We start from the raw sequence: 25,532 nt of genomic DNA, 5'->3' as shown, positions 1-25,532 counted from the left end.
CATCTTCCAACTTACCCTTAACAATTATTTTGTGTGGATTTTGATTAAAAAAACATATAATGCTACCTTAATTGAGCTTTTTAAGTGCAGATCTTTAAAGACCCTACACTCTGAGATTTCATTTAAATAAAAACTTTCCTTTCATGAGGCAGATGCTAAAATGTGTACTGTTGAGATTTCAGACATTCAATGAAATTGCTAAAATTTAAATAAAAGTTTTCATTTTGGTAACAGTAATGGATGCTCAATGAAGATACATCAGCACTCAGAAATTCCTGCTTCAGGACATAAAGAACTTGTATGTGATGGCTCTCTTTGAATTATAATACTGTGGACATTTGATGATTATTCATTAACTTGTATATCATAATATTTCATTTCTAGACTTTGAGTACATAACTGAAATAATATGTTGGTGTTTCATTATTAGTAATACAAATCTATAGTTATTCACTATTGCAGAGTTTAAAGAAAATTTATTAGTATGTCTCTATAAATTGATGGAATTCATAAATACAGTTTACATAAGTATCATTTTTAAAGCTGTGAATATTTTAGTACAGTGTTGCCTACTCTTTTTTTATCATCTGATTTAGAAGAAATGTCTTTTTTTTCAAGGATTAAATAACTGAGCTGTGAAATTAGTTGTTGTTTGCTATATATACATCAAATGAAAATAGAATAGGAGGGGGCAAAGTAAAGTAACTCTTCCTTGTAACTCCAGTGAGCCAATTTCCTGGGAAATGCTTAGTAAAAAACAATAAATTAAAATGAATGGAAGGAAATGCCTTTTATGCAACTCATAATTAACCCTTGGAACCCTGCCATAATATTTTATGGAGGCAAATAACTTAGCAAGACTCAACAAGAAATTGGATACTATATCTGAATAAGAATGTCACTTGCAGTTAATCTTCCTCTAGTGAAAGTTGTAGAGGTTATCAATGATTATGCTTATATTATAAGTGATCACAAATAAATGCCAGAGAAATAATTTTCCTGATATGTAGCATCAGAAACTGAATTAAATGTTTTGGAAGTTGGTGGATCATGGTCTCACTAAAGTTTTAGTTCTCACAAATTTGATTTTTTTCCAAAGTATATAATAGTATTATAAAGAATATACCAGATTAACCATTTTATATACAATATATATTCTTTCTGGATCCAAGCATTAGATTGAAAGATTCTTTGAATTGCTTTCAATGTTGAATTTAGTGTTTACCATGTCACCATGTTAGACATTAAATAGGCCATGGAGAAGTCATCTTTGCTTTGCTAGATGGTCATTATGGTGGAAATATGTGCACTATTTCTTCTCAGGAGATTAAACTGCTATGAAAAAAAATAACTAAGCATGCAAGAACTCTACAAAATAAAGTATTTCATAGTTTTGAAGGATTAAATGTAATCTGAACCTAGAAAATTTTAAGATAAGACATATCTTTGAAAGGTGGTTCTGAGGAAAATCTGAGCATTTTTCACCATTCAAAGACAAACAAGGATCTTTGACTGATGAATTTTTCCTGGCATTCACTAGTTTGATCTGTTGGTATTGGCTGTTGTTTCGAGTATTTTACAAATGATTTTAGTATGCATCTTTTATGTGATTTTACTCATACTAGTAGAAGAAAGGGAAGGTGGAGGGGTTAGGAAAAATCAAACTTAGCAGAATTTGCCCAAGTGAGAAACTATAAGATTGTAAAATGAGGCAGATGCTAAAATGTGTACTGTATATTATCTTTATCATGTATATTATCTTGGTCACTTTTTCTATTTAAAAATGAAGTTAAATAGTTAAAATGAAGCTTATTTTTATTTATTATCTTTAAAGAAACTTTGCAAAGCAATGTTTTATCAGAATAAATTTGATAGCCCAGATTCGCCCACCCTGTCCTGCACAGGACCCAGGCTCACAGTAGGCCCCAGACTATTCTGCCATTGGCCAACACCCACCAGAGCCCAACCTCCAGCACAGGACCACCCTTTAGACAAGCATACTACAGGGGGTGGTCAGGGCTGGCCCAGATCCACCCACACCAATTTGTGAGGGATGCAGGTCCAGGGTAGGACTGAGTTTGTCCTCCCCGCACCTGGAAGCCTAAGCCTAACCCATTTCATAGTTGGGACATAGCTGTCATATGCATAGCCTTCCCTACACACTAGCCCCTACCTTTTTAACAACAGACAAGGCCTAGAAGCAGCTGCATCTCAGAGCAGGGAGGGATCCCAAAGAGAGTTTGAGGCCCACCCTTTCAGCCTCATCTCTGTAAGACATGCATCTTGGGGCACTTCAACTCTCATCCCGAGTTATCTTGGCTATTGCTGCCACAACCTTTAGTTGCAGTAGCATACACTGAGGGACACCAGCAGGTTCTGGAAGCCCAACATCAAGGTGAGGTATAGACAATCTGCATGATACTATAAGAATATAAGGTTGAAGATGTAATATCTCAGATCCACACTGCATGAAAGGAAGACACATAGACATCATGAAAAAACAAAGGAGGAAAGTGCCCCAAACAAACCAGGATACTATAATAACACAGCTCATGGACAGCAAAGTCGATGAAATGTAAGAGAAGAAGTTCAGAAGATTCATAATTAAAATGATCTGTGAATTAAAGAATGACCTAAATGGGCAAATACAGGTGAAAATTGATCACCCCAAAAACGAGAGCAGATATAGGTAGCAAAAGCTTACTTCCAGAAAGAGATAGCCGTCTGGGATTGTGGCTCAGCATTAGAGTGCTCTCATAGCACTTGTGAAGCCCTGGGTTTGATCCTCAGTGACACATATAAATAAATAAAATAAATGTATTTTTTTTTTTTTAAAAAAAAAAGAAAGAAAGAGAGACTCTGGAAAAAAATAAAATAAAAACAGTCAGAAATCCTTGAAATGAAGAATACAATAAACCAACTATAAAACTCAATCGAAAGCATAAACAGACTAGATCACTTGGAAGATAGAACATCCTATAATGAAGACAAACTATACAATCTTTAAAATAAAACTGATCACACAGTGAAGATAGTAAGAAACCATGAACAGAACATCAAAAGGGGACAATATCAAAAGACCCAATCTAAGAGTTTTTGGGACAGAAGAAGGCATAGAGTTTCAAACCAAAGGAATGCACAATCTCTTCAATGAGATAATATCAGAAAATTTCCCAAGCATGAAGAACGAGTTGGAAAAACAAATACGGGAGGCTTACAGAACATCAAATGTATAAAATTACAACAGATATACATAAAGGCACATTATAATAAAAATGCCTTGCATACAGAATAAGGATAGAATATTAAAAGCCTCAAGAGAGAGGAATCAGATCACATATAAGGGAAGACCAATTCATATCTCAGCAGATTTTTTAACCAAGACCCATACAGCCAAGAGATCATGAAACAATATATACTAAGCTCTGAAAAAAAAATGAATGCCAACCAAAAATCTTATATCCAGTAAAACTAAGCTTTAGATTTAATGATGAAATAAAAACCTTCCATGATAAACAAAAGTTTAAAGAACTTACAACTAGAAAGCCTTCACTGCAGAACATCCTCAGCAAAATATTCCATGAAAAGCAAATGAAAAGCAATGATGAAAATCAGCAGAGGGAGGTATTACACTTAAGGAAAATCTAATCAGAGGAGAAACCAAGTCATGTTAAATAGCAAAAATAAACAAAATGGCTGGGAATACAAATCATGTCTCAATAATAACCCTGAATGTAATTGCCTAAACTCACTAATCAAAAGATATAGACTAGGAGATTGTACATACACAAACACACACACACAAAAAAAAAAAAGACCCAACAATATGCTGCCTCCAACAGACACATCTCATATGAAAAGATATCCACAGACTGAAGGTAAAGTGTTGGGAAAAATTGTGTCACTCACATAGACTGTGGAAACAAGCAGGGATTTCCATCCTCATATCAAATAAAGTAGACTTCAAGTTAAAGTCAATCAAAAGAGATAAAGGAGAGCACTACATACTGCTCAAGGGAACCATACACCAACAAGACTTAACAATATATAAATATATATTCCCCCAAACAATGGAGCATCTACATTGATCAAACAAACTCTTCTCAAGTTCAAGAGTCAAAGAGAACACAACACAATAATTTTAGGTGACTTTAACACATGTCTTTCATCACTAGATAGATCTTCCAAACAAAAGCTGAACAAAGAAACTATAGAACTTAATATAATCAATAACTTTGACTTAACTGACATATATAGAATATTTCATCTCTCAATGAGAAAATACACTTTATTCTCAGCAGCACATGGATCCTTCTCTAAAATATACCATTTATTATGCCACAAAGCAAACTCCTAGCAAATATAAAAAAATGGAGATACTACCCTACATTCTATCGGATCATAATGGAATAAAATTAGAAATCATTGATAAAATAAGAAATAAAAGCTATGCAAACATCTAGAGACTAAGTAATATACTACTGAATGAACAATGGGTTGCAGAACATCAAGTAGGGGATAAAAAAATAGAGGTGAATGGGAACACAGATACAACATATCAAAATCTCTGGGATACTATAAAAGCAGTTCTAAGAGGAAAGTTCATTGCATGGAGTTCATTCCTTAAAAGAAGAAAAAGTCAACAAATACATGACCTCACTTTAAATCTCAAAGCCCTAGAAAAAGAAGAACAAATCTATATCAAAAACAGTAGAAGACAGAAAATAATTAAAATTAGAGCTGAAATCAACCAAACTGAAATGAAACAATTGAAAAAATTGACAGAACAAAAAGTTGGTTCTTTGAAAAAAATAAATAAAATCGACAGACCCTTAGCCATGCTAATGAAGAGAAGGAGAGAGAAAACTCAAATCACAAACATACATGATGAAAAAGGAAATATCACAACAGACACTACAGAAATACAGAAGATAATTAGAAATTATTTTGAAAACTGGTACTCCAATAAAATAGAAAATATTGAAGGCATCAACAAATTTCTAGAGTCATATAATTATTTGCCCAAGTTGAATTAGGATGATATACACAATTTAAACAAATCAATTTCAAAAGATGAAATAAAAGATGTCATCAGAAGTCTACCAACCAAGAAAAGCCCAGGACCAAATGCACACACAGCTGAGTTCTACAAGACCTTTACAGAAAAACTAATACCAATACTCTTCAATATATTTCAGAAAATAGAAAAAGAAGGAGCACTTCCAAACTCATCCTATGAGGCCAATATCACCCTGATTTTAAAACCAGACAAAGACACAATAAATAAAGAAAACTTCAGTCCAATATCTCTAATGAACATAGATGCAAAAATTTTCAATAAAATTCTGGGAAATCAAATACAAAAACATATCAAAAAGATTGTGCACCATGATCAAGTGGATTCATCCCAGAGATGAATGGTTCAACTTACAAAAATCAATAAATGTAATTCATCACATCAACAGCTTAAATACAAGAATCATATGATTATCTCAATAGATGCAGAAAAAGCATTTGACAAAATGACAGCACTCCTTCATGTGTAAAACACTAGAAAAATTAGGGATAAAAGAATCATATCTCAACATTATAAAGGTTATCTATGATAAGCCCCAAGCCAACACATTATAAATTAAGAAAAAAAAATTGAAGGCATTCCCTCTAAAAACTGGAACAAGACAGGGATGTCTTTTTTTCACCACTTTTGTTTAACATAGTTCTTGAAATACTGGTGAGAGCAATTAGACAAAAGAAATTAAATGAATACACATAGGGAAAGAAGAACTCAAATTGGCACTATTTGCTGATGATATGATTCTACACCTATAAGACACAAATTCCACCAGAAATCTTCTAGAACTAATAAACAAATTCAGCAAAGTAGCAGGATATAAAATAAAGACCCATAAATCAAATGCATCTCTGTATATCAGTGACAAATCCTTAGAAAGGGAAATGAGAAAATCTATTTCATTCTCAATAGCCTCAAAAAATCAAATAAAATACTTGGGAATCAACTTAAAGAAAGAGGTGAAAGATCTATATAATGAAAATTATAAAACCCTAAAGGAAGAAATAAAAGAAGACCTTAGAAGTTGGAAAGTTCTACCTTGCTCTTGGATAGGCAGAATTAATATTATCAAAATGACCATACTTCCAAAAGCACTATACAGATTTAATGCAATCCCAATCAAAATCCCAATGACATTCTTCATAAAATTGGAAAAAGCAGTCATGAAATTCATCTGGAAAAATAAGAGACCCAGAATAACTAAAGTAATCCTTAGCAGGAAGAGTGAAGCAGGTGGCATCACTATACCAGAATTTAAACTGTACTACAGAGCAACAATAACAAAAACAGCATTATTTTGGCACCAAAATAGACTGGTAGACCAATGGTACAGAATAGAGGACACAGAGACTAACCCACAAAATTATGATTATCTTATATTAGACAAAGGAGCCAAAAACATGCATTGGAGAAAAGATAGCCTCTTCAATAAATGGTGCTAGGAAAACTGGAAATCCATATGCAACAAAATGCAATTAAACCCCTATCTCTCACCTTGCACAAAACTCAACTCAAAATGAATTAAGGCCTAGGGATAAAACCAGAGACCTTGAGTCTAATACAAGAAAAAGTATACCCTAATTTCCATCATGTGGGATTAGGCCTAACTTCCTTAGTAAGATTCCTTTGGTGCAAGAATTACAGTAAAGAATCAATAAATGGGATGGAATCAAACTAAAAATTTCTTCTCAGTAAAAGGCAAACAAGTGTTGGCGAGGGTGTGGGGGAAAAGGTACACTCATAGACTGCTGGTGGGACTGCAAATTGGTGCAGTCAATATGGAAAGCAATATGGAGATTTCTTGGAAAGTTAGGAATGAAACTACCATTTAACCTAGCTACTCCTCTATACCCAAAGGGCTTAAAAACAGCATACTACAGGGATGCCACTACATCAATGTTTATAGAGGCACAATTCACAATAGCTACATTGTGGAAACAACCTTGATGCCCTTCAACAGATGAATGGATAAAAAAATGTGGCATATATACACAATGGAATATTATTCATCAATAAAAGAGAATAAAATCATGGCATTTGCAGTTAAATAGGTGGAGTTAGAGTAGATTAATGCTAAGTTAGACAAACCCAAAAAAACAAATGGCAAATATTTTCTCTGATATAAGGAGGGTGATTCATACATAGTGGGGTAGGAAGAGGGAGCATAAGAGGAATAGCTGAAATATACATAGGGCAAAGGGGTGCAAGGGGAGGGGAGTGGCCATGGGGTTAGAAGTAATGGTGGAATGTGATGGACATTATTATCCAAAGCACATATATGAAGATGTGAATTGGTGTGAATATACTTTGTATACAACCAGAGATATGAAAAAGTCAACATCATAGTGAATGGGGAAAAACTGAAAGCATTTCCTTTAAAATCTGGAACAAGACGGGATGTCCACTCCTACTCATATTTAATATAATACTAGATATTCTAACCAGAGCAATTAGGCAAAAGAAGGAAATTATATATATATATATATAATAATATATATATCATATATATATGATATATATAATAATATATAATATATATAATAAATATATATAATAAAAATAGGAAAGAAAGAGGTCAAATTATTACTGTTATTAGATGATATGATCCTATTGTTAGAAGATCGAAAAAAGCTTTATCAAAGACTGCTAGACCTGATAAACAAATTCAGCAAAGTAGCAGGTTACAAAAATCAATAGTTTTCTTATATACCCCAAATGAAAGTTTAGTCTTCTATCCTGATCACAACTATAGTAAAATACACCTTGTGGATAAATACATTGTTATGGATTTTTTCTAGTTAACCTTGAAATACTGTACTGATACATTTGGAATACTCTAGTGCATATATAAGATGAATGTGTTGTTATAGAAACTAACAACAGACACATTTTTCTTCATTATAAATTTTCATTTAGAAACAATCTACCATTTTTCCCAGGTAGGAGAGAAATAATTGGCAATTTGGGGGATTCATCATGCTTGAGTATTACTGAAAAGATATACTTAATTAAATCACTGTGATCTGAAATTTTTCATGGACACTTAGAAAATTTCCTTTTATTAGCTACATTTCTTTATCAGCACTTAGAAATTACATCAGTAAGTGGAGATTTTACTTAAAGAAGAAAAGAACAGGATAACACACCTCTTTATATCACTTAGGATCAAGTTTATGAAAGTTGCTGATTGGTAAAGCATTCCAGAAAAGGAACAAAGCAGTGAGACAGAAAATGGGGGAACTTTGACTATTATGAGCCAGGAACTTTGCTTAGTATTCTATATTCACATGTGTTTGTATATTCAACTTTCACATATGATCTGTTGAAGGTTACTTTCATTTACTTTATCTGTAAAATTGATATTATAAGGTACCTGTTGAGTTATATAGAAAGAAGTTTTCTGACATACACAGAAAAATCAGTTTTTCCTTAGTAAGGTGACCAGGGTATCATTTGGTGGTTCAGTGTACATTTTTCTGATATTATATTTCCTGGATTACTAAATCACAGTTTTGTCCTTCACCATCTATATGACCTTAGGCAAAATACTTAATGAGATAATGTATGTAAAACACTAAGCACATTTCCCTAGTCATCAGATTCTAAATTCTTATCAAATTGACTTACTCATTGTTAAGTGCTCAAATATATCATTTCTCTAATCCTATGCCTAAAACAATGTTACAATAATTACCAGTAATAGAACTTAATCAGGAGCAATGTTTTCTTTTCTACTTTCATTTTCATATTTTATAATATGAAATATTTCAAGACAAATGGAAAATATGAAATACAATATGATTAAATCTTAAGCAAACAATTTCAGTATCCAGTGACTTATAGTTAAGTGACATATCTTCTTTTGAATAATTCATAATACATTTATAATTGTTTGGTTCCAGTTGCTGAAGCATTCTTTATACCCATTTTCTATACAGACACATTTACACTTTATCCCATTTTCCCTCCGTCACTTCCTGAAATACACCACCATTGTAAATCTTGTGTGGATCGTTCCCTTTTATGATCTGAAACTTACGCTATTTGCAAATATTCAGAAAATAATATAATGGAATTATTCTGTGCTTTAAAACTTTGAATAAATGGTAATACATCACTGGTATAATATTCTGAAAATTGCTTTTGCCTTCTATGTTGTATTGTGAGATTTATTTATGGTGCATTATAAAGATATAGTTTTTTTATTTTAATAGTTCTAGAATATAACCTGTATAACTACATTCATTTCCCCACTGATAACACTAGGGTACTGTCCATTTTTTTTCTCTGTTACAAAGCAGAAATATAGTCAAGTATAGTCTTATTGATATCTAACTGTGCAAAAGTGTGAGAGTTTCTCAAGGAATATGGTTAGAAGTAGGATTGTTGACTAACTTTAATTATTTTTCTATGGATGATATAACAAATCTCCATAAATTTAATGGCTTAAAACAACAAATATTTATTATCTTAGACCACAAGTGTGTACAGGTCATATGAGCTAATTCAGTGTATTGGCAGGGCTTCATTTCTTTCTGGAGATTATAGAGAAGAATGTGTTTCCTTTTCTTCCTCTAATCTGGAGTCTGCCTGTGTCCCTTGGTTTATGAATTTAGTTCTCTTTCTTCAAACGCAGGAGTAAAGGATAGAGCCCTACTCACATTTGTCCCTCTGACTTCTGCCATAATCACATCTCCCAAGACCACAACTGGGTTAGGTTATTTGTTTTAAGAATTCTTAGTATGATATTGGGCACAGCTAGATTGTCCAGAATAATTTTTCTATTTTAAGATAATCTGTTTAACAATATTGATCCCACTTAATCCCTCTTTACTATGTAGCTAGCATATTCACAAGTTCTGAGGATTAAGACATTAACATCTTTAATTCTACCTATCCTGAAAACTTTACCCAGAATTGACTAATTGCATTTTAAAATGTGTATTCCCACAAGTAGTAGATGGGATTTCCCTTTTCTTTGTATCTGGTCAACGTTGTTGAATGTTTATATTTTTGTCAATATCAAGTTTCCTGTTGTTAATTTAATTTTTTAACTTCCCGGTGACTATTGAAAATCACCTATGTTCATTTATTATTTCATTTTTATATTTTGAGTATTTATATCCATTATTCTTTTGCTAGCTGCATTGCTTTTGGTTTTCATATTAAATTTCAGTTACTTATATATTCTTTATATTGGTTTGGGTAGGTTAAATGGAGTTTCCTAGAATGTGGCCTTATTTTAAAATACATTGACTTGATTTTTGTATGAGAATTAAAATTTTAATGGAACAGAATTTAAAACTCTTTTCTTGCTTTGTAACAGAGAAAAAAAAATGGACAGTACCCTAGTGTTATCAGTGGGGAAATGAATGTAGTTATACAGGTTATATTCTAGAACTATTAAAATAAAAAAACTATATCTTTATAATGCACCATAAATAAATTTTTGTGTGTGTCTCATTTAGGAAGTCATTTCTAATCTGAGTCATTTCTAATCTGAGGTTAAAAGGTCCTGCATCATATTTCTTTTATACTTCTAAAACTTTTCCTTAGCACATTTAATTCTTTGATCCACCTGGAGTTTTGAATGTGAATGAGGCAGAGTTTATCTTATTTTTCATATGGCTAACAATTGTTTCAATTCATATGAATCTCCCATCTTTTCACCCTCCTTTCTTCCCATCAAAGCCTGTCATTGCAACTTGTGGGTCTCTTCATTTTCATTTAAAATACAGTTCTCTTTCTGTAGTTCTTTATCTGCAGTTCATAGTATAAACTGTGTTACAAACCTTTAATGACGAGTGATCTGATATATCTTAACCTGAGTCCAGAGTAAGTTGGAAAACTAGTTTTGCTCTAATAATAAATGATTCTTTTTGTTTTGTTTGTTTTATAATGATGTTTTATGATATATGGTATCTGCTCATCAGTTGCCCTTCTGCTCTGTCTTTTCATTTCTTACTCCAGGTTAAGGAAGGGAAAGCTCTCATATGGTATTGCAATTTGAATGGCAGAGGAAAAAGAGTAAGACAGTTGGCAGAACCACATAATAGCTCTCAATGCCTCTGAGTGGATGAGGACCACTCACTTCTATTTGACAAAAGAAGTCACATGACTAAACAGTAGGTTAATTAGACTGTAAAATATATCCTTCCAGTAGGGGATGAAGCATCCCACATCATAAAGAGCAAAAAATATATTATTCTTTTTCAAGATGGAAGAATGAATATTTAGGGAAATATAATTTACCCAAATGAATTTCATTTTTTTAGATACCTGCATATTTAATATATTATACATTAAATGTACTAAATTGGTAATCTATATAGCCCAGGAAAGGAATTTTTAATAAATGCAGTAACAAATACATTTAAGATTTGGAACAAGTCTTTAAGAAGACATGAAGATTATACTCAGAAACTTGAATACAGCTAAATTGGAAGTTAAAACAAAAAGACATTTTCTAAAAATAAAGAATGTTGAGTCTATATACTAAAGGAGCTCAGAGAAGGCCAATCCATATGAGTAAAGGAAAAATGATAGTCTTTTTATAAAGTAGGAATTGATTGAACCTATTATTAATGTTGTTTTAATAAAGCATACAGTTTAGCACTAAAGGTATAACATGTTTGAATTATCCTTTTTATCAGGGGGAGGTTTACTGGGAATTGAACTGAGAGGCACTCAACCACTAAGTCATATCCCCAGCCCTATTTTGTATTTTATTTAGAGACAAGATCTTCCTGAGTTGCTAAATGCCTGGCTTTTGCTGAGGCTGGCTTTAAACTCACAATCCTCCTGCCTCAGACTCCAGAGAGGGTGGGATTACAGGCTTATGCCACCATGCCTGGCATCCATTTTTTATTTATTCTGAATTTATTTTCATAGTTCATAGCACAGATTGCTAGTCCTTAGATATTCACCTACTGGTCTAAAAATATTGAACTTTAAGTGTAATTTTCCCTAAGTGATCAGTGCTCTTTAATTCTTGCCTGTGTTCTTATTCCCTGGACTTTCCTTCATCTTTCATCCTGCCAACAGGTCATCACTCCATCGACTCTGCTTCACTCACCTTTGTACATATTTTTGTCATGGAATTTATCATTAAAGATTTTCTTTTGTTTCTGTATTTTGATATCATCAACTACTAGTGCATGTAAGATTCTTTCATATAGGGCAGTCTCATAAAATATGATTACTGAATTAATTGTGTACTTCAGGTTATTTTTTTCTTTAACTTTCCTGTGATTGTACTGGTAAGATTTTCCCCATCATTCAATTCAGCAGTTTTCAGTGGCAATATCATGCCATTCAGGCATGTGTATCAGAGAGGAATGAGCCCAGAGTCATAAACTGTTCTTAAGTAATTATAGGTCAAGTGGATATTTTAGCTTTATTCTTATGGAACAAGAATGTAATCAAACCCCTTAATTAGAGGTGATTACAGAAAAATTAAGTGATTTCCACTTATTCTTCTCATTGCTGTGAAAATAATTTGTTATTACAATGACTTATAAGCATGAACAATACAACTGATCACTTGGCAAATGATAAAGAAAATACCCCTACAAATGTGTTGAAACTTATATTCCTTAATTATGTAATATAAATTGGAATAATATTTCCTGTGCTATTTCCTAGAACATGGACTTAGACCCTATTTTTGCTATGAAGATGACTTACAAAATTGTTTTCATAATCTGCAAGTGAGCCAAATTTCATATTAGAGAGATACACAAAAATAACAATGAAAGGGATTCTATAATTCCTGGTAGAAAAGAGTACAATATCAAGAGTACAAATTCAATGTAGAATCATAAAATATCATCCAAGTTATTTGACAAAGCAAGGTAAAAGACAGCAATGTCTCTGATTTTTTTCCTACTTGACTAATTTATTTCAGGTATTCTCTTTAACATGTTCAATAAAAATGTTATTTAGCTGATTTGATATATAATATTGAGGACCAATTTTTAAAAATCAAATAACTGAATGAATATCTGATTTAGGAGATGCATGGCTTAGGATATTATATCTTTGGACATTCATACATTTATCATTGAGGAATTTAGACAAAATTATATATACATATTTTTTTGTCAAGTGAGAAAATATATTTATATAAAATATAGTTATATGTATTAAATATATATTTATACACAAACATATTTTCTTGTCATAGTTGGAATGCTTGAAAATGAAATGGAAGCAATTATACCCAAGGAGGAAAAAGCAGACAAGAGGTAGTAAAGAAATGACAACATTAGTGTTGGATGTGTTACATCATATAAACAGACAAAAAGTAGTAAAACTCCTCTTCTGTCTTATGTAAATTGTTTCTTTAGTCCTAGAATTCACAGAAATCTTATGGACACTTTTTTTTTATTCGTTGTTCAAAACATTACAAAGCTCTTGACATAACATTTCATACATATGATTCAAGCGGATTATGAACTCCCATTTTTACCCCATATACATATTGCAGAATCACATCGGTTACACATCCACTTTTTTACATACTGCCATACTAGTGTCTGTTGTATTCTGCTGCCTTTCCTATCCTCTACTATACCTCCTCCCCTCCTCTCCCCTCCCCTCCCATCTTCTCTCTCTACCCCATCTACTGTAATTCATTTCTCTCTCTTGTTTTTTTTCCCCTTTCCCCTCACTTCCTCTTATATGTAATTTTGTATAACAATGAGGGTCATCTTATAGACACTTTTGATGTTAGTTTTTCTCTCTGTTTCTCTTTCTCTTCTCTTTACCCAGAAACAGGGCAATTATTTGTTCACAATAATAGCAGCAGTACCACTTTCCTGAGTCCCATTTTCTTTAGGGCTTTGTAAAGAGGCCCAGATGACACATGCACACTCAGTGAGACTTATGACAAAATATAAGCTTTGAGGATCTGAATTTTCTGTGGACATTTGGATATCTGTTCTCTTCTCCAGGGGGAGGCAATATCTAACTCTGTTAAGGTGACTTACTATGCAAGCATTCTTGAAAAGATATCCAGAACAAATGGCAGTCAGTGCCTTGCTCACAACACCAATGGAAATCTGATAACAACCCCCACCTCCCACCCCTACCCCTGCCTAAAAATTTGTTGTCTCCTAACACTAGTGGACCACAACCATTCCATATTACAAGACTTAGTATTATACTTAGGATAGAGCAAAAAGAAACTTAGCTGGAACTTTTTATGATTTTAGATTCAATGCTACTATTCCTTGGAAACATAAGGAACATTACCTTTGAATCTCCTTTGCATATCCTTTATCAGAATGAACAATTGTAACCTGGTCTGAACATTAAGTATAATGCTCAAAAAAATTATCCACATATAGATCATCTATAATTATACTAAAATGTGTACTTCAAAGTAGTTAAAGCTAGAGAAAATGAAAGTAAATTGGTAAATCCAATTTCAGTTTCAAATGAATCAGTTCCTGGGTTGTTTTGTGATTCAGTAAGAAAGACTTTTTTTTTTTTGTTTTATTTATTTATTTGTTTGTTTGTTTTTTTATTTGGGGTGGGTACTGGGGACTGAATTTAGATGTCTTTACTACTGGGTTACACCCCTAGCCCATTTTATTTTTTATTTTAAGACAGGATCTCACTAAGTTGCTAAGACTGGCTTCAGAATTGTGATCCTCTTGTCTCAGCTTTCTGCACCAGTGGTTTTACAGGTTGCACCAATGTACCTGGCAGTTTGTTTCAAATGAAATATTCACTGGTGTGAAATGCTAGGTTTATAACAACCAAACATACTTTATTGAAAATTATTAGGCTTTTTCTTCATATTAACTTGACACTGTTTTAAAATATATTCATTACATTTTAATGTGTATACAGAATTATTTCATAGTTTCTTGATGATACTTCTATGGAATTAGTCACTCTGTATCATTTTGGGGTTTTTCCATTTTATGAATGATACTGAGAATGGCATTATTACTAGATACACAAGTGAATCCGAAAATACAAAATCTGACCTTTATCTCTAATGTGATCAGTGTGGGCTGCCATCCTTCATAGTGTGACATAACAGCTGTTTTGATAACTGAGTACAATCAATCATCTGCACTTTCTTGATTTAGCAGAGCTGAATTGCTGTGAATGCTTTCTCTCAAAGAAATTTACTTTGAGAACTGCTGGGGAATGTTTGCCTTACATTAGAGGGTATCTGATAATATTGTTAATAAATCTGTATGACAATGTATTTATAAACCTCATTTAAATAAACATAGCCTTAAACTATGTATGAGCTCAAATTAAATTTTAGTGAATTAGATATTAGAAACTTAGATGTCCTAGGGACTAAATTTTAAACAAGAAAATCTAATGTATTTTACATACCTTTTATGTTCCCATATTAATCTTAGCAAACTCATATTAAAGCTAAATAACAGTAGAATACAATGTTTTCCAACACTTCAAATTATAGCCATGGTAGAAATATAGAATTTAAAAATGTTATTTTATTTATCTTTACTTTGCTAATTGGGGGGATGGATGTTTTAAAGTATGGAAGTCTTCAGAGATCATTATGTTCATGCCCATTTTCTTATGAATTTGAAAACTAAGGAACAAAGATATTGACACTACTAACATATGTGGCAGTACTGGTGTAGAGCCTTTTGGTCAGTAACTGGTCAGAAAGAAAGGATGTGTGTCAAGGCTGAAGCCAAGAAAAGGAGAGTGAAAGCCTCTAAGCTCTCCTCAGGGCCAAACATATACATATCTTGTATTTCCCATTAGGTAGGATTTTAAATGACTTATCTGTCTAAACATAAAATCTATTGGCTTATTTATGACTGTTGGTATCTCAGATCCTAGGGATGTTCTTATGATACATTAAGTTTACAAATTTGTGGTAGCCCATAACAGTTCATATTATCTTGATTTTTTGCTACGGTGTTTTAACCTGTTTATCATAACTAAGAAGGCTTTAAAAATTCCAAACAAGGAAATTCTTTTAAATGTTGAATAGGAATATTTTAGCCAATGTCCTTTTTCTTCCACTCAGAAATTTTTCTTGTAACAAAAAGATACATTTAAAATCATTTCTTTGACCTTAAGACTACTCAAAGCACAATGGCAACTGATCAATACTTTTATGTTGTTGTTATAATGATGTTAATGTTTCTTCAGCTGAAAGGCCAATTATTTAGCCATTCTCTTCATCACAAGGCAAGATGTCTCCTAGCTCAGCTGAAATAGTTCATTATTTCTTCATATATCTAGACTCCTGACATCTTGTTTGCCATTATTTTGACCTGCAAAGCTACACAGGAAAAAGTACTAACAAGTGGGATTCACATACATATTCCATGCCACTGATATGAATAAAAGCTACTACTCTGGTTAGTCAAGATTAATAAAACTGGAAATAGGGTAAAATGATGAATTGCCATGATATTATACATGTATAGACTGTACACATACAAGTACACTTGATAATACTTCATGTCTTCATTTTTATTGTTGTTTTTTTTTGTTTATCCATTTATTTATTTTCCCCAATGCATGATTTTTAGATCCTACTTTGTACTACATTTTTATCCCTTTAAAACTCTGTCCCAACATTGTATCCATATACCATGAACAATTAGTGAATTATGTAGATTTTTATTTCAATACACATTAGTCACTATTGCTCTCAAAATATATTTGGACAAACTGAATTTTATACTTTGCCAAGCCACTGAGGAACAAATTTTGCATTTGACTTTGGCTATTAATAAGTTCCTGATTTAGGCTACACTTAATGTTATTCTCTTCTGTCTTCATCCTACTGTACTTCATGAAATTACTCAATTTATCATTCTTTTTCAGAAAGAAATAAGTATATTTAACTAGAACTAAGACTTTTTTTTTTCAAGAAAATAAACCCCTCTGTCACCCAGAACCTCCACTTGACTCACAGTTTAGCTTCTGTTTTAAAACAGTACTGTGAGTTCTAAATGAGGCCAAAAGAACTTTCTCAAGATTCCTCACTGATATTCATAAATGATTGGTTTACTCATTAGCAATTATATCCCAGTTCACTGCTTACAACTTATCCCACTTAAATTTTATTCTAAAGTGAGCTTCAGTTAATTCTACCTTTGAATCTCAAATTCTGGCTTACTTCTGTTATTTGTCAGTATCAAGATGAAACTTTGCATTTCATATCTTTTGCTTCAATGTAGCCATAGGTGTTTTCACCAAAGAAACAATTTAAAATTTCCTGTTTGTCATCCCCCCAGTGTAAAGTGAGTAGCTTCAGTTCATTATTTGGAAAGGGTAGGCAAGGGTCATTTTATTTGTATTCAGTTTAACCTATTCAGGCTGCTGTTGACATTGGAACTGGCTAATAACAAACTGTTAAGAACTATTAAGTTCTCATTAGTGATGCCCCTGGATTACAGCCATGTGGCACAGGGTGTCATTTAATAGTAAATATTAAAGAATATTTATGAAAAGAAGAGAAAGGCATGTTTGCATTATTTAGAAGAAGAAAATAAAAGAGTGAACTGAATTAGTATCAAAACTGGGTCAGAGACTAATTATGATTTCAGTTCCATGTAACTTTACCCTCTCAATTCTTGACTTAGTAATTGTTTCTGGCAATGCCATGGCTAGGAGAATAAAGAGCTTTGAGAAATGTGAGCAGGTAGGAATCATTATTAAACTCAGGCTGTCTACACAATTAATAATTCAATGTAATTTTATCTTTAGTAGTTTTCAGAATGGTTTGTTATGAGATAAGGTAATATTTATCCATATGCCAGGGGACAATCTCTGAAAAAGAATAGAACTCAGACATCAATTAATTCATTCTTCCTTTGGAAGTCTATATATGAACCATAATGTGGCATGCCAGTTGTTAATTATTTAAATGTGTATGAGCTTTTATATGTCATTGATATATTAAGCAAGGACAATAGTACAAATCAGCATGTGGGTACCATAGCAGATATCTCTAAAATGTGTGTACATAGCTGTGCCCAATTCAAGGCAGGAAAAAAAAAAGGTGGTAGGAACATAATGAATGCATAGGTGAAAATATCTCAGTTAATCCCATAAATGTGTATAATTAATATGTGTTAATAATTATAATGACTAGCATAATTGTTTTGTGAACTTTATTGATATATGTTTTAAAACTTCCTATAATTAATATATAATTGAATCATATCATAATAAAACAGTGTATAGCATATGAATACATTAAATGGACATTTGATTAAGTTGCAAGTCTTAAATTTTATAAGCTTTTCTTCCCTAAGTGTTCATCTTGAGGATATTTTTTAGACTTTTAAAAACAAAATGGGTTTACTGTTTATGACTATTGAATAATGTTTTTATATTTGTTTTAAAATTGTATATTATTTTTCTCTTCATATCTAGAATATTGTATCTAACTGATTTTTGAAGAAAAAAATAACTTTGAAGGACAAAGAATTATAATCAGAAGGACAGAATTTAAAACTAAAACAATGCAAATTTACTGAATTCTAATTCAAACAAACACAGTGTTTTCTAGAAAGATTGAAAAACAATAAGCCTAATATTTTATTTGGCTTTTTTGGACTTCTTTAAACTTAATGTTTGCTTTTTTTTTAGGATAGAGAGAGAGGGGAGAGAGAGAGAAACAGACAGAGAGAGAGAGAGAGAGAGAGAGAATTTTTTAATATTTTTTTTTTTAGTTTTCAGCGGACACAACATCTTTGTTTGTATGTGGTGCTGAGGATCGAACCCGGGCTGCACGCATGCCAGGCGAGCACGCCACCACTTGAGCCACATCCCCCGGCCCTTAATGTTTGCTTTTAAATTACTGTGTGATCATATGCACATCAATGTGACCGCTTATTTTAATTTCCTCATCTGTAAAGTTCAGTTAATAAATTCTGGTTCATTGGTTTGTAGAGAGAATGTAAGAGCAAATTATTTGTATTATATTACAAAGCCACTAGTTTTGATGTTACACAGATTAAAGTCCCATTAACAATTTGAGAGACTTTTATTCTTTCTGATCATGTTTCTTCATCTACAAAATGATGTGAGAGATAAAATATATAAGCATCAAATACTCAGTGAGCAGGTAGCTAATAGATCTGTTTTCTAATTTTATTATATATGACTTTATAGGAAGATAAATAGCCTCTTATTACCCTGAAGGGTACACTAATATTGAGGAAAATGTTATACAAATAATAGTGATATTCATATTTCTGTGAAGCTATATAATTTTATATGTGTATTGAATCAAACCATATAATATTGATAGGTACAATAAAAGATTATTTTGTCAAGCATTTAACTGTTTATTGTTATTTTCAGTTTTATTATGAATTTTACACTTCAGGCATCTATTGGATGCTAAAATTCACAATAATTTTTTTATAGGAAGTCAGGAATCTAAAGTAGAAATTTACTTTGTGTCACATGTAGCAGAGGTGTTAAGAGCAGTGTAGATCCCAAATACCTATAAAAATGAATTTTAGAATAATAATTCCATATAGATTCTTTAAATATCTTTCAATCCAGATCATTGAGTCTCCCAACCCACCCTGGTTTCAAGGCTGATTCAAGTAGCAAATGAAGCTTAGAGGAACTGAGGATAGTGATGACTTTAGCAGCATGGAATATTAAAAACAGAAAACAGTTACTTTGGTGTAAAAGGGCAAGTTAATATGGAAAATTTCCTTAGTAGCAGGGTGAAAGAAAATACTCAACCATATTGTTGCTTGATGATTGATGGTTAATTGAGGATGTCTATCCATAGTTTACTACTAAGTATACAATATTATGCTAAAGCAGGTTGAAATACAATGTATGCCATTCTTCAGTTATTTCCATATGTTAAAAGTCATAATATCAAAGATCCAAGATGGCGCGCTAGAGGGAGGCTGCAATCTGTGTCAATCCATGACCTGGGATTAGAGTACTGGAAATACTGTTTCTCTGGGAGTTATTATAGTACCCCCAACATCTGCTCCTACACAAGAATTAGTGCCATCATGCCTATGCAGCTCTCTAGGCCTCAGCATCAACACAGGACCTCCTGCCACCACTCCCATGTGGATACCCATCTACCAAGGAGGGGCTCCCCTGGTTGCCTCCATTTTGGAACACTGCAACCACCACCATAGTTCCCTATATGCAGTAGCCTGAACCTAGGGACACTGCACAGGGTCTTGAGAAAGCGGCCAGCCACAACACTGCACGCCACAGAGCTGCATCTCTAAACACACTGCTCAATGCCGCTGCCTGGCCAGACCTGACCCAATACCCCATTGCTGAAAGTAGCCACCTCCATCTCAGGACACCATTTTTAGTTGGGGCACCTGCTGGGTCTTAGAACCAATATAGTTTCTAACTGCTCCCTCTCACCTGGCAGCCACTAACCTGGCACAGTGCTTGTGGCTACTCAGCAAGTCTGTAGCTGACAAAACCTGGTCCTGAATTGCCCAATCCAAAACCGCTCCTTGTTATAGGTTTGCAGCCCCCAGGGCTCAGACCACAAGACATTCAGAGAGAGAAGTTTCTGATTCGAAAGAAAAAAGGAAGGGGGTGAATGAGATACAGTTTAGAGATTAAATTAGAGACCAGAAATTAGAGAGTAAATTAGAGGTCTACAGGTGATATAAGGAGATAAGTCCAGGTGGGTCCCAAAGGAGATCCTTGGGATGCAGTCTCCTATCTAGCACTGCAAGCGATATACCCCACCTCCAGAGCTCCATCCCCAGACCTACCCTCCCACCCTAATAACCTTCACCATCCTGAGGGTGGAGATACCAGCAAACAACAGACAACCCCACCTATTGGATGAGAAGGAAAGCTGGAAAGATCCTGGTCTCTAACAAAAACAATCCTTGTATCTTCCTTCGGGATTTTTTTTTTTCCCTCTGTTCTGTCTCTCTCTCTTCTCCCACCATTTGTGAAACCAAATACTGCCGCAGTCTGGCTGTGCACAAAAATCACGAGCCACTCAAACAGGAACAAATTTTATTTTTGAAACTCCCGCCAATGCCCTGTATGCTCCCGGGAAATCTGCCAAACCACACACGTGGCGTTCTCCCGGACCTACACACCAACAGAAAGTCCCTCCCCCGGAATTCCCTCCTACCGCACTTCCCCAACCAATGGGAACTCTCCAGGAGTCCCATAGCAGGCCAAGGTGGACAGCAGGGGTCTAATATCCATATGAAGAATGCAGATCTTAACAAAATCATATCATCTCAATGGCTTGCTGGCGTCACCTTTCAACCAAAAATGCCATGCATCATACTACTTGGCTATGGCTCTTAGCATCTCCCCCCCTTCTGTTTAATTAAGCAACAAGCAATGTGGCTTAGGGACCATGCCTGTTAGGTTGTCCAATTCAACATATGGTTCTTACCCATCATCGGATGAGCTGACCTCTAGGCGTCAGCCTCCTGTCTTAGGTTGATACCACTGCAATTGGATAACACTTGTCACTGACTTACGGTCCAGCATATAGCCATACTTGTGGAGAGGCCAATGCACCAGTTGGGGGGTGAGGTTCTTTGCCTCACCTCTGTTGGCCCCCAAATTTGGCCTTGGTGACAGTGGGGGAGTGAGGTTCTTTGCCTCACCTCTGTTGGCCCCCAAATTTAGACCATCACTAGTAGAAGGGAGGAGGATACAGAAATGCCAGGACACCAAGCCAATTGACAGCTCCTTTGAAAAAATTGCATCACTGGTGACACATCAGCAAAGATACGCCAGCACTACCATAATTCGCTGCATTAACAGATAGTTCACAATGCATACAAGTGATACATAGTCCAGGCAAGTTCTGCAAGCAGTTCAAAGTGGAGGAATCTATCAATATGTCCATTTCCTCCCAAAATAAATCGGCTCATTGATTGAGCATTACTTGTTGAGTTATTATTCATTGATGCATCAGTTTATACAGTTTGTTGTGATAACTATCAAAGAAGCTGTAGTTTGGTTTCATCTTTGTGTTCACCGGCACTGGGATGAAAATAGGAATTCTGACAATGATGCTAAAAAAAAAAAAAAATTATGTAACATTGCAACAGGTGCTAAGAAAACAATTTTCTGAACAATTTACATTATCCTGAACAGAATTATTAAATATAATGAAAAGGAAAGGTGAAAGTAAACAAACAGATCTGTTAACCTCCTTATTTATTCACATATTAAAACAATTCTCAACAGCTGTTTAGCCAACTTAAATTATACCATTAAAATCACTTGAATAATAAAAAAAAAATTGGATCCATTTTATTCATGAGCGCTCCTCATATGTAATATATGGACATACACACATACAGACATACAACACAAAACACAAATGTGCACACATAACATACAACACATAAGACAATAGTATAGGCCTTGTAGCTTTACATAGGTGAAATCTCCATTGCAAAGTTTAAAAATTCCACAGTCAAAAAATAAAACTGATCAGAAAAACATTAACCTAGGTCTGTATGAGCTCAAAAATAAAATAGAACTTTATGATGTGGGAAAAAGCAATAATAAAATAGATATTGAAAAAAGCATCCTGGTTAATCACTGTCACAGATGTAAGAATAGGCAAGCTGGAGCTCTGGATATCAGCTGTTATGGATTTGAGTCAAATCATCTTCTTTTTGGTCTGTAGAAATTACTTTGGTTAGTCTCTCCGGAATCCAAATCGGCTGCTGTTCTCCCTGTGGAAACACACAAACAGAACCCCGACTCCAGACAATCACTGGGTCAGAATCTTTCCATTGTCCTGTTAGAATATCCTTCCAAAGTACCTTAGGCTTATGTACATTTTTTGGATACATATGTCTTTCCGCAGCACTAAGTCCTGATGAATCCAAATTTAAAAAGTTTAGAGTAAAAAGGGTTATTTTAAGTTTATCTTTGGGGGATATATACCCCTTTCCAATTCCCTCTTTTTGCTTTAATAAGTACATTTTAATAGTTTGATGAGCTCTTTCAACTATGCCTTGTCCCTGTGGATTGTATGGAATTTCTGTTATGTAAGTAATGCCAAATGATGAGCAAAATTGTTTAAAAGAGTTAGAGGTATAGCCAGGACCATTATCTGTTTTTAACTGTTTTGGAACACCCACAGTGGCAAAATTTTGTAAGCAATGAGCTATAATATCTTTAATTTTTTCTCCGGCATGAAGGGAGCCCATCAAAAATCCAGAAGAAGTATCAACTGTAACATGCAAATATTTTAATTTTCCAAATTCTGACAAGTGTGTGATGTCCATCTGCCAAATATGGTTAGGTATCAATCCTTTAGGATTGACTCCAAGATTAACTTATGGTAAAAATGTCACACAATTTTGACATTGTTTTATTATATGTCTGGCTTGTTCCCTATTTTAAAACACTTTTGTAAAGTATTAGCATTGACATGGAACCGTTTATGAAAATTTATAGCTTTTTCTATTGTGGAGAAAATATGTATGTCATGTGTAGATTTATCTGCTAATTCATTGCCCAAACTAAGGGCTCCAGGCAATCCTGTATGTGCCCTGATATGTCCTATAAAGAATGGATCTTTTCTGTCCCAGATTAGACTTTGTATAGTGGAAAATAAAGAGAAAACAGTAGAGGAAGGGAAAATCCTACCAGCATCTTCAAGGGATACTATAGCATTAACTACATACTGACTATCAGAAAATAAATTAAACACAGAATCTTTAAACATCACAAAAGCTTGTAATACTGCATTAAGCTCTACCTTTTGAGCTGATTGTTTGGGTACTAAAAATGTAAAAGTTTTATCAGGTGTAACTACTGCTGCTGTACCATTATTTGACCCATCAGTGAATATATTTGAAGCATTCATGATAGGGTTTTTTTTTTTTTTTTTGTCATTTTTGGAAAAACTAGAGGATGCAAAGACCAAAAAGACAACAAAGGATTAGATGGTAAGTGATTATCAAATAAAACATTAGATTTACACATGATTATTGCCCAAGTATTTAACTCATTAGCTAACTCATCAATTTGATCCATGTCATGCATCATACTACTTCGCTATGGCTCTGAGCAAAATACTTTGCATAATTTAGGCTACTGAGGAATGGGATGTTTGAATAGTATAAAGCAGTTGTGTTTAATATTCTTTTATCTCCTATTTTTACTTTTTTTTAGTTTTCTTAATATTTATGTTTGTTTGCTTTTTGTACTCTATCTATTTTCTTCCCACTTACTTGTCTCCCCCAAATCACATTCTCTCTTTTCTCCTGCTACTAACCACCTTCTTTAGATACCTATTTCAAGCTTCCTAGGATCTAATAAGTCTATAACCTCACCTCATACCCCTTAACATCTCATTCTACACCTCTCCCCCATTCTCTCTTTGTTCACCATTAAAAACTGTAGGCCCTTTTGCAAACCTACTGTTTACATTGTAGATAATAATTGAACTCATCATTTCTGTATATTGTGACAAAACCATAAATGCCTTACTAGCAGCTATTTGGTTTAAGGCTTTATGTTGTTTGTATTTAGATCTGATGATATTTTTCTTCCCCTTAAAGGTGAATTATTGTAACCCTGCAGAGACACTATAAGCCTATAGGGTAAAAACTCGTAACGCCTCATACCCTCAGTGTGTGAAGGGAAGACACACAAACAATATGAAAAAACAAGGGAATAAAGTGCCCCAAACAAACCAAGATACTACATTATTAGAATCCATGGCCAGCACAACAGAAGAAATTACTGAGAAGGAGTTCAGAATTATACAATTAAAATGTTCTGTGAATTAGAGGATAATATAATAGAGCAAATACACACAGCAAAAGATCATTTTGATGAAGAGCTACATAAGTGAATACAGGAAGCAAAAATTTACATCAATAAGAAAATAAAGGTTCTGAAAAAAAAAGCAGAAATACTTGAAATGAAAGAAATTATAAACCAAACTAAAAACTCAATAGAAAGTACCAACAGATTGGAAGAGAGAAGCTCAGATAATGAGAACAAAATATATAATCTTGAATGTTCAATGAACAGTTAAGACTGTAAGAAATCATGAGCAGAGCATTCAAGAATTATGAGATAACATAAAAAGACCAAATTTAAGAATCTTTGGAGTAGAGAAAGGCAGAGTTACAAACCAAGGAATGAGCAATCTATTCAAAGAAATAATATCAGAAAATTTTCCAAACATGAAGAATAAATTGGAAAATCAAATAAAAGAGGCTTAAAGGATGCCAGATGTACAAAATCACAACAGACCCACACCAAGTTACATTGTAATGAAATTGCCTAGCATACAGAATAAGGAGAGAATTTTAAAAGCCTTAGAGAAAAGATCAGATTACATACAGGGAGAAACCAGATAGAATATGTGTGGAGTTTTCAAATCAGACTCTGAAAGCTAGAAGATCTTAGAACAGCATATACCAAGCTCTGAAAAAAAATGGATGCCAACCAAGAATCTTATATCCAGAAAAAATAA

This window comes from Callospermophilus lateralis, chromosome 12 (assembly GCF_048772815.1).
Source record: "Callospermophilus lateralis isolate mCalLat2 chromosome 12, mCalLat2.hap1, whole genome shotgun sequence".
In the NCBI taxonomy this organism is placed as follows: Eukaryota; Metazoa; Chordata; class Mammalia; order Rodentia; family Sciuridae; genus Callospermophilus; species Callospermophilus lateralis.
The sequence above is the reverse complement of the archived record's forward strand: the minus strand, read 5'-3'. Positions refer to the sequence as shown.